Source organism: Myodes glareolus, chromosome 9 (assembly GCF_982192425.1).
Source record: "Myodes glareolus chromosome 9, mMyoGla1.1, whole genome shotgun sequence".
Lineage (NCBI taxonomy): Eukaryota > Metazoa > Chordata > Mammalia > Rodentia > Cricetidae > Myodes > Myodes glareolus.
The window spans coordinates 26923204-26937466 of NC_142034.1; the positions used below are offsets into that span (position 1 = coordinate 26923204).

At 47.1% G+C, this 14263-nt stretch overlaps 1 long non-coding RNA gene and 1 other non-coding gene across 2 annotated transcripts; one reads left to right on the forward strand and one right to left on the reverse strand.

Moving 5' to 3' along the window:
* Positions 1 to 4625: 4625 nt before the first annotated feature.
* Positions 4626 to 6378, reverse strand: LOC125408584 (uncharacterized). The gene is made up of 2 exons (XR_007234499.3): positions 6207 to 6378; positions 4626 to 5706 (listed from the first exon to the last, which is right to left on the reverse strand). It is a non-coding gene; the product is annotated as an uncharacterized LOC125408584 (long non-coding RNA).
* On the forward strand, positions 6045 to 6116 carry Trnaq-uug (transfer RNA glutamine (anticodon UUG)). The gene has a single exon. It is a non-coding gene; the product is annotated as a tRNA-Gln (tRNA).
* Positions 6379 to 14263: the final 7885 nt, after the last annotated feature.

Here is a 14263-nt window from a genome sequence, read left to right on the forward strand (position 1 = left end):
GCACTCGGAGTTGAGTTGGTATCCGTGACTCCTGTTACCACGAAGGGTTGTATGGATGTCTAGGGTCTGGACAGCCACCTGAGACCATGGTGGTGTCCAAGGGCCTGTGCTGCCACAGGGGCCATGGCAACATCTGGATCCAAGTCTGGGTCCATGTTCTTGGTGCAGCTGGGGGGGTCTGTGATGGTGTCCATGGTCCTTGTTCCCACAGGGGGTTATAGGAACCATGCGTGTCAAAATCCAAGGGTCAGGTTGAGCTGGTGCTGCCCCTCACTGACCCTGCAGAAGAGCTGACCTGCCCCTCCCTGGACACTGCAGCAGGAGAGCTGGCCCTGCCCCACCCCTCACCATGTGCTGACCAGGAGAGCACAGGCCTAGGAGAGCTGGCCATGCCCTTTGCCTGAGGTGGGCAGTCCCAGTGGCCCAGGCCAACCTGCTCAGCTATCATCCAGACCTACCCTAAGACCCCATCTATGACATGAAGGGACTGGTCCTGTGGAATCTCCATAACTCAAGGCAATAGCAGGATATCTAAGAGGAGTTTCAGTGAGGGTTTAGTGATGAGGGTGTGCCAGAGGCAATGAATATTTTGTGGTTGGGGCTGACTGGACGAAAGGGTATATGCTGCCTGACACACCGAAGCACCCCCTGGGACGAATGACGATGTGTTGGAAAGAGGAGGAGCGAGGTGGGCTTTTTGTTTGTTCGTGTTGCTTTGTTTGTAATTTGTTTGGGGGGTTCTTAGAGGGGAGAAAGTTGTGGGGTGGGGGAAGGATATGGAGGGACAAGGAGGTGAGTGGGATTAGGGTGCATGATATGAAATTTCCAAAGAATCAATAAAAATTGATTGCTTTTATTGATTTGGGGTATATAAAGAATACTGACCTGAAAAGTTCTTTAGCAAATCAGCTGTAAATAAAGGTAGACAGCCATACACTTGCATCACCCTCATGCGCAGGTGAAACTTAAACTTGAGCCATTTCTGGTACATTTCTATGTCAGATGAAAACAAAATTCAGCGAGCAGCTAATCAGAAGCAGCTAACACGATGGTGGGCATCGTTCCACAGACAAAGAAACTTTACACTGTCATTGTGCTCCGGCCTTCGGTTTCATAATGCTAAGCTGCAATCACTTAAGTTTTGAAAAAGTCGAATTAAAATAATGTTATACAAAGCCAGATGTTTTGGTGCACAGTTGTAATCCCAGAACTCAAGAGGTGGAGGTAAGAAGATTAAGGCCAGTCTGGGTTATGTGAAAGCCTGTCTTTGAATGAATGAATGAATGAGGGGCTGGAGAGATATCTCAGTGCTTAAGAGTAATTCCTGCTCTTGCAGAGGACCTTGGTTTGGTTCCCAGAACAAACTGGACTGGGGAAATGGGAAGCTAAAGTGTTTACTACCCAAGCAAGGGGATTTGAGATTCCCAGCATGCAAAGCAAGGCATAGCTGATGGTCTGTAACCCCAGACAAGCTCGTAGCAGCTGTTAACAGCCTCCATTTTGATGGGTTATCACCAGCCTGCTCAAATCTCTTCTCTTCTTCAAGATCTAGAACCATCTCTCCAGGAGAGAGAAACAGTCAAGACCGCTACGAGCCACAATATTATACAGTAATTGCTCTGCCATCTTTTCAAGAGCAACTTATCAGAACCAAGGGATCTGATAAGGGCTAAACCAAAAGGCAAGGCTTTTTGGTGTTACTGCTTTGTGAATAAAGTGGCTGTCCTTTGCTGTACATTTCTGGTGTAGCTAACTCCCTTTCTGTTACGTATTTGAGAATTAATTCTCCAGTTCAGAATAGTTTTCCACTGCCAGGCCTTCATTCCTCTCTCCTAGGTTAAGTGCAGAGATCTGCCTTCCTGCAGTTATCTTTATCAGCAGGCATTTGGTCAGTGCTTAGGGTCCAGGCATAGAACATCTCATTTAAGATATTCACAGATCTCCAAGGAGATAGAATTACTACCTGCCCAAGCTGCTGCTCTGGTTTTACCCCACAATGCCCATGATCAGAACAGCTGACAACAGCAGACCCTGGAACTGATCATTAGAGGCCTGGGTTCCTTCTTTGTTTCTATTGCCTAAAGCAAAATTCCAGACCTAGGCCCATAGAAACTGCAGCATCTGGCTACCTGCTATCTGATCAAGAGCCATCAGCTTCTCCCTGACTGTTTAAGTAGATTGCCTGGTTACCTAGTAGCCTCTGTGTATGCTGGGAAAAAAGAAGTGGAATGCCGATTTAAACAATCTATGCCCTAATCATAATTTTACTGAAAATAAACTTTTTAGCTCTTTACCACCACCGAACTTGCTTTGTAGACCAGGCTGTCCTGTGTGAATCAGAAACCTTCGGTGGTGGGCAGGGAGCAGGTCTCTATGTAGCCCTAGCTGTCCTGGAACTCACAGAGATCATCCTGCCTGTGCTCCCAAGAGAACTGAGATTAAAGGCCTGCGCCACCATGTCCAGCTCATAGGGCCTTTGTAAGAACAAAATACGCAGAAAAACAGGTCCAGAAGTGCCTGAGGTTAAGGCTCAATCTTGAAGGAAGGTAACCCCTAAAAGGCTCAAAGTAGAATTGATTTATTTCTCAAAGCAGACAATCTTTAGTGTTTCTTCTGATAATATACAAGAGTTAAAACTTTTTTCTTTTCCATTTACTTATTTTTTAAAGACAGGGCTTCTCTGTGTAGTCCTGGCTACCCTGAAACTCCCCCTGTAGACCAGACTGGCCTCCAACTCAGAGATCTGCCTGTCTCTGCCTCCCAAGTGCTAGGATTAAAGGCGTGTGCCACCCCCCAGCTAGAAAAGTTCTTTGCATTCACTCCTCAGAGACAAACTGTCAAACTGTCACCAACAGAGCTTTTTGAACTTGGGCTAACCATGTTCTTGATGACATGCAGGGGTAAAGAAAATCATACATTATACCGCAGAGGCCCTTAGCAGGACAGTGGGTTGTAAGACTTTAAGACAATTCTGAAGCCATTTCTGACAATTCCAAACCTTCTCAGCCTTCGTGCCTTAGTGCTTCCCCTCTTCCCCTGGGAACCAAGGACCTAACAGCTACACATGCATGTACCCAGTTCCTGAACAATTACCCATACACGTATGTTTTGACTCAGTCCCCTGGGAAATGGGGTCAAAATGACCTCTTACCTCATCTGATCTGACAATAGCTCTCCAGCCAATTATTGGTATTAGCCCTTTTCGAATAAGCCAATCATAATGGTCAAAGAACAACCCCTCTTGTTTCTATGGGGCCTTCTCCTTTAAAAGTAGACTGTACTATTCGAGGTCTCTCGGCTTCCCGAATGCTGAGGGACCCTGTCATGACAGAATTAATAAAATTCTCATGCTTTTGCATCGGCTGTGGTGTATGAGATGGTCTCTGGGGGTGACTCCTTCTCGGTTTGGACACTAGAGTCCAACAGGGTAACTCACAGCACTCAAGTGGGTGGACAAAAGAGTCACAGGAAGGTCGCCAAGACGCCAGGGGACTGAGTCAACCAGGAAGCCAGCAAGGACAGTTCGCTCGGCATGTCACTTGAGGAGCCAATGGACACAGCTCGGTGCCTTACTGCACTGAGGTCGATGGCTGTCACGGACACTGCCAGAATTGAATCCAATTCTAAAGTCTCTGCTTTGTGTGTCTGTCTCTGGATCCTAAGTCCATCTGGCCAAGCTAAAGACAGACAGATGGACAGACAGACAGACACACACACACACATCCTGAGCCTGAAGAGTAAATGCATCTGCCTTGGGGCACAGTTCAGCTGTCACTGACTTGCAAAACACTGGATTCCTTAAGAAAGTAAGACATGCCCATGATGGCTATTCTTGGATGTCAATGTAAATAAATCTGAAATTAACTAAAATCCAAAAATGGAGGGCACACCTGTGGGGGACTTTTGCTAAATTTGAATCCACTTCTAATCCAGATCTTGATGTGTGAAGACACGCCTTTAAACTGGACCACACCTTCTGCTGCAAGCTCTACTCACTAAAGCTGACCTGGCTACAGATCCAGCCGAGTGCCAGATCTGCCAATGACAGAGACCAACGGTAAGCCCCAGATATGGCACCATTCCCCAGGAGTTCAGCTAGTGACCTGGTGGCAGGTTGACTACATTGGATCACACGTACCAGAGCAGATACTTATTTGGTTATGGATTTGCCTTTCCTGCATGCAATGCTTCTGTCAAAACCACCATCCATGGACTTACAGAGTGCTTTATCGACTGTCATGGTATTCCATACAGTATTGCTTCTGACCAATGAACTCATTTCATAGCCAGCCATTGTTGGAGTAGCTGGACTGAAGCCTGCAAGTCAGTCTATAAATCCCCTTTACGTGTGTGTGTGTGTGTGTGTGTGTGTATACATACACACATATTCATTATATACATTGTTAGTCTAGAGGACCCTGACTAATACAAGGTCACACAGCAAATAGATTGCACTAGTGTGTAACTAACTCTTCTGCTTACACATACATGGATGGCATCTTATGTATTTGTTTGGCTTGCCTTTTGTCTCAATACAAGTTTATAGTGTGTGTGTCCCCATCAAGGCCAGCAGAGTAATGATCCACAGGAGGCAAGAAGGTGGTAAAATCTAACACAACTCAGTAGCCAGTGCTGGTTCAAACTTTGAGAGTCTGACACCAAGGAGTTTATTTTAGGCATATTTAAGCACAGTACAAGTTGGTGAAAACTTTCCTGGCAATAATTAACTCAATCCTAGGTGCACAATTAACTCAAAAATGTGTGCACAATAAAGTTTAAGACACAACTACACTGAAACACTTTGTAAAGTACATGTGACATCTTCCATAAAGACAGTTTCTATAGGAGTGATGGTCCTTAATCCCAGCACTCGGGAGGCAGCCAGGGCTGTTACACAGACAAACCCTGTCTCAAAAAACAAAAACAAACAAAACTTGTTTCTACAGACAGAGAAAAACACACTAATGATAAATGTCACCAGGCTGTTAACTTCGTCCATTCCCAGCCTTCTAGGTGGAAATAGGTTATATGTCACTCTCATTGAAGAGACAAACAACCCTGTGTGTTTAACATTGTTGGTTCCTTAGTGCTTATCAGTGAGCACACGGACTCCTGTGCCCAGCACACAGTTATTTCTTAAACTCTTGTGGAGCACTTACGGAATCTCCATTGTTTATTTTGTCAATTCTCACTGTATTATAATAAACAATATATAGTAAAGAACCTCCTTGAACGCGCCTCCTGGTACTGATGGATGCCCGGTAAGTAGGATAACGTCCGGATGGTGAAATTGCTGAGTCAAATTACGCGTAAACTACTGCTCGACTGACCTGAAGAAACACATTTCGAGTCAGTGAAACGCGAGACAGCCCAGAGATGCGTCTTTTTTTTTTGAGGGGGGGGGAAAGGGGGGTCTGTTGTTAAAGATCCGACTGGATGGGTCTTTCGAAGGATCCAAATGCTAGAAGGTTCGGCAGCCCGGGCTTTAGAAGAGCACGCGGAGGAGCAGGACTGGAAACGCCCCGGGCAATCCTACAGATGGTAACTTGCCGCGCGCCGAGCGCCGGCTGCGGCCCCCAGCTTGGGGACCCCCTCCGGTAGCCCGGGTTCAGCCTCCCAGGTGCGTCCGGGGTTTGAACGGCTGTGCCACCACGTGCCAGTCCGCGTCCTTACCCGCTGGGCCAAAGCGTCCTCGCCACACGCCTCCTAAAATAAACACATTAAACAACTCAGGCTGCGTGAGCCGAGCGTCCTGCCCGGGGTCCGTGTCGCCTGCTTTCTCCAGATTCGCTCCAACCCGACAACTCGCCGCCCCCAGCACTTGCGGGCGAGACCGGGACCCCTGGAGGAGCACCGGAAGCAGTGACGCCTCGGGACACAGGGACGTTTGGAACTCGTAGGGACACGGGAATCTCGGTGGCTCCGCGTCTGCCCGCCATGGTGGCCCTGGGCCAGGGGCCCAAATCAACTGTAGCGAAGCTTAGCAAAGGTTGCCCAACGTCATGTGGCTTGAGAAGGCTGCCGGGCGCCTAAAGACGCCAGCGGGTCCCATGGTGTAATGGTTAGCACTCTGGACTTTGAATCCAGCGATCCGAGTTCAAATCTCGGTGGGACCTCACTGGGCATCATTTTTGGTCTTAGAATCCCTGTTTTGGGGCCTGCAGGTAGTAACGACCTAGTCGAGGCTGGATGGGGAATGCACTGACCTGCAGAACGGCCATCCAGTTTCCCTCCCCGGGTTCAACACGCTCACATTTCTGGAGCAGCCTGGGCCGGGCGGCACTGCGCACGCGCGCCGAGTCAGGCGGAAAAGTAAATGTGTTGATGGAAGACGGAACAGAACTTTACCCTGAAGGGAAAAACCGAAAGAACCCGAAGGCTCCCGAGGCGCTCCTGGCGCGGTACCGCCTACTCGGTGCGCCCGGAGGCCCCGCCCCGTATTCTCTTATTGGCTACTGTGCAGAACGTGCGGCGGGATTGCTTTGTGAGCTGCGAATGAAGTGGTCGGACAGGGCTAGGGGGCGGGCAAATGACTCCAGAGGACCTCTGATTGGCCACAAGCGAGTGGTACCCGGAGGCTTGTGCATTTGGGGGTCAGAGACCGTGTTTTGTTCTTGGTTTAGCGCTCCCCTAGCGATGTTCGTTTTTCAATTAGACAATTCGTCAGGACCGTTTCTCACCGTCCACAGGGTGTTTCTCCAAGCGCAGGATAGGAATTCTGCAGCAGCGCGCGTATGTGCGTTGGACCTGCGGGAAAAGGCGTACGTCTCCAACAGGGTGGAAGATACGTGCATGGGTTGTTATCTTCTTTGGATTCATACCTGGATTTTGAGATGTTTTTCCCTGTAGGGTAAGTGACGAGGGAGCCTGCTGACGCATTATGGTCTCCCTACAGAGTGATTGGCACGGTGGCTATAAGTTCCCACCCTTGGGAGGATGCCATAGAAACAAAAAGCCTCGTTTGGCTTTCCTATTAATTCTCAGTACACCTTTTCCCGACCCGACCCACGCACTTTTTAAGACGCCTGAATGGATCAGTTTGAATGAGCTATCCCAGCCTCAAAAAATATGTAGTCACGAGAGGAGGGAGGACTTGTGCGACCAGAGGATAAACCTGCTTATCAACTGTACACTGAAGAAATATATATAACAAAGGTGTTACCAAAAGAAAATGTAAATAATAATAATAATTGGTACAACAGAATAGGGGAAAAGACCTACTTGACATTGGCCATTGTGTTTCTATGGAAAAATACGAAATCGGATTCCTCTCTACTGTACACCAAGCACAGCCATAAATCCCATGTGAACTGTTGACCTGAAAGCGAAGAAGGCAGTGAAGCCCTGGGTGACAACATAGGGGAATATGTACATCTCTCAGTTCAAACAAAGCCTTAATTAAAGACACAAGAGTGTTATACTTCCCAAGATGAGCGTGCTACTCTGTGCCCTTACTAGAAGATGTCCAATAAAAAAGAGGACATGCCGGTGTTTCGCTCAGGGGTAAATTATGCAAGGCACTCAATGGCCTGGCATAGTGAAAGGAGAAAGGTAGCCACAGAATAGGAATTTGCATGTGCATTTATATGCATTTATATGCATAAATGATAAATCTAAATAACTAAATATAAATTATAAAAACCTGTAAGAAAACTGCCTGTAGAAAAAATAGCAAAACCATGGGCTAGGGAGATGGCTCAGCCAGAAAACTGTTTGCATGCAACAGTGAGGACCTGAAACCCACGTCACTTGTTTATAGTCCCCACGCTGGGGACGCAGAGACAGGAGGGTCTCTGGGGCTCGCTGGCCAGCCAACAAGAGAACCCATGAAAGATGCCTGAGGAACTGCCCCTGAGACTGACCTCATGTAAATGGCTTTCACATTCACATCCACATGCACACACATTTTTAAACCGCAAAATCAAGAGGAAAATCGCTTAAGAGTTGAGGGGGCCCCTCGCTTCGGAAACCCCAAACAGCCATTACATATCAGAAGATGTGGCAGATCATTAAAGAACTCAATTGGAGGGCTGGAGAGATGGCTCAGAGGTTAAGAGCATTGCCTGCTCTTCCAAAGGTCCTGAGTTCAATTCCCGGCAACCACATGGTGGCTCACTCTTCTGGCCACCAGGCATACACACAGACAGAATATTGTATACATAATATAAAAAAAAAAAGAACTCAATTGGATACCACACAACCGCCTGAAGACAATGCCGGTCCAGGACAGCAGGGATATGTAGAAAGACCCTGTCTCTGGGAAGTAGAAAGTATCAAAAGACAAGATCTCCTGAGTAAATTGGGAGCATGGGAACCTTGGGGGTGGATTGAAGGGAGGAGGGGAGAGGCAGGGAGGGGAGCAGAGAAAAATGTAGAGCTCAATAAATATCAATAAAAAATAGTTATAAAAAGACCCTGTCTCAGAATAACTAACTAACTAACTAAATAATAACAAATAAATAAATATTTTTAAAAAGACTTTGTCTAAAACAAAACCTATCCAGCTATCTGGTTTTGCTTTTACTAGACATGAGGCTGTATTTACAAGACCAGTTCACATCTGGTTGTCATACAAAGACCTGGATAAACGCACCCTCCCTCTATTAGCTAGATATATCTGGGTGATCAATTTGAATGTACTAAGCCTCTTTGATAAAAGAATAACAGTGGTGCCTTTTTATCTGTTGGTGTTTTGAGAATTCGTAAAACAAACAGGAAAACCCTAGCGAGGTGTGTTGTCACATGCCTGTAATCCCAGTACTGGAAAGGTAGGAACAGCAGGATCAGAAGAACAAGGTCATCCCAAGCTACACAGCAAGGTCGAGGACTGCCTGGACTTCATGAGATTCTGTCAGAGAAAGAAAGAGGCTAGTGAGATGGCTCATGAGTGGAGTCTTTACCATACGAACCTGGTGACCTGAGTTCTACCCTGGAACTGGCATACAGAGGAAAGAGAGAACTGACTCCCAGAGGTTGACCTCTGACTTCCACACACACACACCTTGACACACGTTCACCTCCACTCAACTCATCAGGAATGCATGGACGCATGTGTTGTGAGAGAGCGAGGGGAGGGGGAAAAGCAGCTCCTCGTCTCTGCCTGCTCCTCTGCTGTGGTCAATAATGCTAGCTTCTAAAAAGACAACCAAGGATAGCAAAGTTCTAGAAGCTCAAGTAAGTACTAGAAAGAAGAAACACTAGTGCAAGAGGGAAAACTTAGCACAGACAGCTATTTAGTGTGTTTGCCTGTGCCTTTCTAGTCTGGTTTGTGACAGAAGCAGAGAATGAGAGCTTATGGGTGGAAGCTGGGGTGGGGGGCAATTAGGAAAAACATCTAGCAATTGGTGCTGTCCATCAACGGGACTTCTGGTGCCTGGAGATGGTCCAGGGTACTTAGAGACCTTGCCTGCTGTGGTCTCAAGAGGAACTGGAGCTATGCACAGAGTCAGGCTTTCTCGGCTACCATCTGCAGTGAATCCTCACTTCCAGCTCAGAGCTTTGCTGGCCAGGAGCTTTCAAATTGGGGTTTCCAGGGGTCCCCCCATCCTGCTTTTTTGTTTATTTGTTTATTTATTGGTACTAAGACTCTCAGTCAGATAACATCTTTTGTCTCACAAACTAGTACACACACACACACACACACACAAAGTGTGTGTGCACCACTGAAATATAAGTTTAAAAACATGATCTGAGCTGGGTAGTGGTGACACACGCCTTTAATCCCAGTACTTGGGAGGCAGAAGCAGGAGGATTTCTGTGACTTCAAGGCTAGCCTGGTTGATGCAGGGAAACCCTGTGTCAAAAAACCAAAAAAAGAAAGAAAAAATGTTGTGTGGTGTTTGATTACATGACGTAAGGATTGTCATTGTGATCGGCTACTAAAAAACTGAACGGCCAGTAGTTAGGCAGGATTTGGGGGGCAGAGAGGACCCTGGGAAGAAGGGAGGAGTTGTAGTAGGAACGGCAGGCTGCATTCCCGCCGGCCACCAGGCTAGCTTTACCCGAAATAATTACACGGAAACTGTATTCTTTTAAACACTGCTTGGCCCATTATCTGTAGCCTCTTATTAGCTAACTCTTACATATTGATCTAACCCATTTCTAATAATCTGTGTAACACCACAAGGTGGTGGCTTACCAGGAGGATTCTAACCTGCAACTGTCTCGGAGAGGAGAGTCATGGCGACTGCCTGCCTCTGCTTTCTTTCTCCCACAATTCTGTTCTGTCTACTCCACCCACCTAAGGGCTGGCCTATCAAAAAGGCCAAGGCAGTTTCTTTATTAACCAATTAAAGTAACACATAGACAGTTAACACTCCTCCATCAAGGAGTCACGAGGAGTTGTCAACCAGGTACAGAACAAGCAAGACAGGCAGGAGGAGAGGTAACAGCCATAATCCTTGTGGCAGCACATAGATGAATAGAAATGGGTTGATTTAAGCTATAAGAGCTAGTAAGAAACAAACCTAAACTACAGGCCAGGCTTTCATAATTAATAAGAAGTCTACATGTACAGGGCAGTGGTGGTGCACACCTTTAATCTCAGAACTCGGGAGGCAGAGACAGGCAGATCTCTGTGAATTCAAGGTCAGCCTGTGTAGAAGGCCGCAACCACACTCTCCACCATAGATGGCGCTGCACCGCCAGGTGAGCTAGAAAGCTCACATGTGTTGGTATTTTTCCACTACTCCCAAGGTATCACCTGGGACTGGGAGCAACGGACCAATCCAAGAGTGACACGTCCGAAGCAGGGTCTGTTTCCTTTATAAGGGATGGGTTCCATCTTATCTGGGTCTCCGCCATGTTGGCTGATGCCCGCTCTCCCAAGGGGCATTAAAACTATTTCTGCAGTAGGATCCTGTGTCCCGCGTGGTTCTTGCGGGCGAGACGGTAGCGCGGGACAAGCCTGATCTACAGAGTTAGTGCCAGAACAGGTTCCAAAGCTACACAGAGAAACGCTGTCTCGAAAAAAACAAACCAAACAAACAAACAAAAAGAATTCTATGTGTGGTTATTTGGGACCTGGACTGGAATGATGGCTCAGTGGTTAAGAGGACCCGTTCCTCTTGCAGGGGATCTGGGTTCGATTCCCAGCACCCACATCAATGCCCTATTCTGACCACCTAGGTGCACCAAGCATTCATGAGGTGCACAGGCATGCATGCAGACAAAACATTTATACATAAGTTAAAATGAATAAATCTAATTTAAAGAGATAGAGATGACCCAGGGGTGCTGCCTGCTTGCTACTCCCGCCTTGAATTGTGTGTGTGTGTGTGTGTGTGTGTGTGTGTGTAGATCCTGTAGTGAACTCAAGGTCAGACTGGCTCTACCTATCTGTCTCAGGAAAAAAAGCAAGCAAGCCAAAGAAAAGATACTTACCCTTAACATGTAAGCATACATTTTGACATTTATGTTTAACATTTAATCATTTATTTTATTTACGTGTGTTACCTATGTGGGTTTATGTGCACAATATGTATGCAAGTGCCCTTTAGGGACCAGAGGGCATCAGCTCCCTGAAACTGGAATTACAGGTGGTTATGAGCCACCTGATACAGTGCTGGGAATTGAACTTAGATCCTCGACAACAGTAGCACGTACTCTTAAACAACCGAGCAAGCTCTCCAATTCAATGTATGTTGTTTTAAAAACGTTGGTTTCGACTAGCATTCCCCATCAGCCTTCTGTTCTTTTTCTCCTGTTCTCTGACCCCATCTTTCTCTCTCCTAGCTCCTGGAGCTTTGGGGGAAACCTCTCTTTTTTCACAGGAGTGTGAGAAGTCCCTTCTCAAGATTTTCTTCCCAATTAGAGAGATGGACTCTTTTTTTCTGGAAGGTGCTACAGACTACCTTCTGGGCATGTTGTCCCCTTGAGTCACCAGTAGAGGGCAGCACCTTGGCACCAGCAAAGTTTTGCTTTTGGAGCCTACCTTCCCAAGGCAGTCCCTTACCTGCCTTGGTTTCCATTTGCAGATAAGATAATGTGTGTGCAGCTCTGGCCACATTGTCTGGCACGTGGTAAGCCTGTGAACTGCGGAACACAGACTCCTTTCACACTGTGTGCCAGCACCCTCTGAGGTCAGTGAGATAAAGCGAGCCTTGACCCCTGCCCTCCAGGAGTCTGAAATCCTTGAGGGGGGGGGGAGAGAGAGAACAAACCCAAAACTGTTTAATTGGAGCTGGAGAAACATCAGTTAAGAGGGCTTGCTGCTTTTGCAGAGGACCCAGGTTCTAGTCGCAGCACCTCCAAAGAAACTAACAACCATCTATTGTAACTTCAGTTCCAGAGAATTCAATACCCTCTTCTGGCCTCCACAGGCGACAGACACCGAACACAGTGTAAATTAAAAGTTAAAAACAAAAACAAAAACAAAACAACAACAACAACAACAAAAAACCCACAAAAACCTCACTGTATTATTATTATGTGGGGGCATGTCGTGTATGTCGTGTGCGTGCATGCGCAAGGAGGAGCACACACACAGGTTAGAGGACAGCTTTCCGGCGTCATTTCTCTCCTTCCACTGTAAGTTTTGGGGATTGAACTTGGGTCATCAGGCCTGTACAGCAAGCACTTTAACCTGCTGAGTCATCTCACAGGTCGGGACTGAATTTTGATGAAAATATTAAAATTGAACCCCTAATCCTGACTCCTGGAAGGCTGAGGCAGGAGGACAGTGAGTTAGAGACCAGTCTAGACTATATAACAAGTTTCAGAACAACTTGGGATAAGTACTGACAAAACTGGCTCAAATTCTAAACAAGACAGGCATGGTAGCGGGCAAGCCTTTAATCCCAGCCCTTGGGAGGCAGAGGCAGGCCGATCTCGGAGTTGCGTTCCTGGGTATCCTGCCCTATAAAGCAAGTTCCAGGGCAACCAGGGCTACACAGAAACCTTGTTTAAAACAAACAAACAAACAAACAAACAAACAAAATCACCAGAGCAAAGAAGGGATTTAAGAGAAGGAAACAATAAAGAGACTGCACTAGAGACAGGAAAAGCCCTGGGCAGGAGAGAGCTCCCCAGGAAGCTAGCCTAAGGCAAAGGGTCTTTAACTTAGGGTGTGGCAGAGGGAGGGAACAAAACCTTTACAGAGGAGTGCTTGTGAGTTTTACAGTCACAGAGAGTTAGTGTAGTTAGTAATTAGCACAGTCGGCCTGTTACAAACCTGTAATCCCAACACTTGAGGGGCTGAGGAAGGAGGATCAATAGGATCAGAAATTAAAGGTCATTCTCTGCTACTTAGTGACTTAGAGAACAACTCAGGATACATTAGATCCTGTCTCAAAAAGAAAACAAGAGTATGCCTTCTCCCCAGCCCAGGATCCTCTGAACTGCAATCACCTGGTCTCTGCGGAGCACTCTCGTGGAGCACTCTCGCTTCTCTGACCCCTTCACTGCCCTTCCTCCTCTGGCCTGGGTGAGTTGTCTGGGTGCCTCCATTCTCTTTTTCTGACCTTCTTCTTTCACACATACACAGCCCTCTTGAGCAATCTCCTCCCGTCAGGAAGATAGCTACCAGCCTTAATGATATGAGTAGGGTACAGAGGGTGAGAGTAGATGCCTGAGGGACTCTCAGTGAAAGTGTGTGTGCGCGTGTGTGTGTGTGTGTGTGTGTGCGCGCGCGCATGCGCTCCTGTGTTCCTGTGTGTGGTGGTCTCTCTACCTGTGGCATCCCCATTCACCCATCACTCAAGGACCATGATCAAGTTGAAGGAACCATCCTTGGTACTTTTCTCTCTGTCTTTTCTCTTATCCCTCACTTCCACTCCATCCCTTCTACTCCATCTCCCGAGTTACGCATCTCCTAACCACACTGGGAGGCCGGCTGCGTCATACTACTTTTCCTTTCTCCGGGCCGCCATTCTCAGGGTGGCCTGGGACTTGATTAAGGTTTTGGTCAGGTAGTCAAGGTCATGGAGCATAGCAGCTGAAGATGAACAGGTCTAATAAGATATTGAGGTTAGCCCCTTTGTGGTGAGCCCAGAGATTGAAGACATCAGATGAGTCTCTAGTGGCAGGTCACTGAAAGGAGCAGTGGCTTGTCCCCCTAAATAGGCAGTGACTTAGGGGTTGGGTTGTACTCTCCAATATCTGTGGATCATGGAGAGACTTCTAGACAGCCATGATGTCTTCAACCATGCTGTCTTTAACCAAAAAACTCTTCCCAGTAAAAAAGAAAGGCAATAAACTTAAGATGAATCCTGGAGCAGACATTAGTGAAAACCCTGGAGAAATCCAAGTGAGGTCTTGAGTTTAC